Raw genomic sequence first — 2159 nt, 5'->3', positions numbered from 1 at the left:
GATGAATGAAATTAAGACAAAGTTAATAAACAAGAAATGCCTGAGGCTGCCCAGGGCTCTCTGAGCCACACACAGCCTCTGGTTCAATTCCAACAAGGCAAAAATCTTCAGCTCTACAGAGACTGAGTGGTGCATTGAGTCCCTGATTGCTGTGTTCCAGAAGTATGCTGGGAAGGATGGTAACAACTGCAGACTCTCCAAGAGCGAGTTCCTAAGTTTCATGAATATGAATCTGGCTGCCTTCACAAAGAGCCAGAGGGACCCTGGTGTCCTTGACCACACGGTGCAAAAATGGAACCTCAACTGTGAAGGGCAGCTAGATTTCCAAGGAGTTCTCAATCTTCTTGGCAGCACGGCTGTGGCTTGCCGTAAGTACTCTATCATGGCTCTGGCTACCCATTCCCATAAACTAATCTGAGAAACCATTGGGCCTGGCCTCCAAACCCATCCTCTTTCTTTCCAGCTTTCCAACCAACACCACACAGTTCAGGCATACCCTGAGCCCAGCGCATCCACCGCCCCATGCAGGCCACTCCTGATGGTAGCAATAAGCAATACAGTTTTTAAAAATAACAAATACAAGGAAAAGAATAGTAAGCATGGATTTGCCTTCTTACTGTAATAGGGATAGATAGATTAGTAGAAGAGCCAATCATAAAAATAACCTCCAGAAGCATTGAACATTTAAACATAAAACATTAACAATAAAAGTCAAGGGCACCTGGGTGGCTCAGTTGGTTAAGCGACTGCCTTCGGCTCAGGTCATGATCCTGGAGTCCCTGGATCGAGTCCCGCATCGGGCTCCCTGCTCGGCAGGGAGTCTGCTTCTCCCTCTCCCACTCCCCGTTTGTGTTCCCTCTCTCGCTGTGTCTTTCTCTGTCAAATAAATAAGTAAAATCTTTAAAAATAAATAAATAAATAAAAGTCAAGAATGAAATCTTGGACTACACGTACAATCTAGGGCTGGGGAGATGGTCTTAAAATAGGAAACACACTTGCTCCGCGGACATGGGCATAGTTAACTATGTAAATATTAATAAAATCTTTATGTATTATGGATATTTAACTCTGTATTGTGAAATTCCCCCCCCCAAATTTATTTGTCTATTAACATAGTTTCTGATATTTCTTGCCAAGAGGTAGTAAAACAAATACATTTGGGAAAAAAAATTTGCAATACAGATGAAGACTTAAATATCTATAATACACAAAAAACTCTCACAAAATAAAAGATAAATCTAAATGAAAGATGAGCAAATAGGAATAGACCGTTCATAGAAGGGAAAATTGAAATGACTGAGAAATTAAAAAAAAAAAAAAGCTGCCTAAACACACTAGTGGGCGAAGAAAGGGAAGTTAAAGTCCAACGAGATATCACGTTACAGTTGTTAGACTGCCGTTAAGAGAAAGTTAACATCATTGCTGGCAGAGGTGCAGGGGTGAGGAGAGAGATGAGATATTGTCCTGCCTTGCTGATGGAAACAGAATTACCATTGCTTTTAGAAAGCAATCTGGTAAGAGCCCTTAACCTTTCCCTTAACATTTAAAATACACATACTCTTGGGGCGCCTGGGTGGCTCAGTCGTCAAGCATCTGCCTTCGGCTCAGGTCATGATCCTGGAGTCCTGGGATAGGGCCCTGTGTCGGGCTCCCTGCTCTGCAGGAAGCCTGCTTCTCCCTCTCCCACTCCCCCTGCTTGTGTTCCCTCCCTCTCTGTCTCTCCCTCTCTGTCAAATAAATAAAATCTTAAAAATAAAAAATAAAAAAAATAAAATACACATACTCTTTAGCCTACCAAACCCCATTGTGGGAAGGTATTTTATCATTTGGGTTTTTTTTTTTTTTTTAATTTGAGAGAGAGAATGAGATAGATCATGAGGGTCAGAGGGAGAAGCAGACTCCCTGCCGAGCAGGGAGCCCGATGCGGGACTGGATCCAGGGACTCCAGGATCATGACCCGAGCCGAAGGCAGTCGCTTAACCAACTGAGCCACCCAGGCGCCCCATATTTTATCATTTGTTAAAATGTATGTGCGAAAATGTTTATTGTAGCTATGTATGATGGCTAAAATGGAGAACACCAATATCAACTGAATAAGCTACAGTGAATCCTCAGCAAAGAATATTATGAAATCTTTATGAAAAAATGAGTCTGAGTGA

Source organism: Neomonachus schauinslandi, chromosome 10 (assembly GCF_002201575.2).
Source record: "Neomonachus schauinslandi chromosome 10, ASM220157v2, whole genome shotgun sequence".
Lineage (NCBI taxonomy): Eukaryota > Metazoa > Chordata > Mammalia > Carnivora > Phocidae > Neomonachus > Neomonachus schauinslandi.
Note: the sequence above shows the minus strand (reverse complement) of the source record.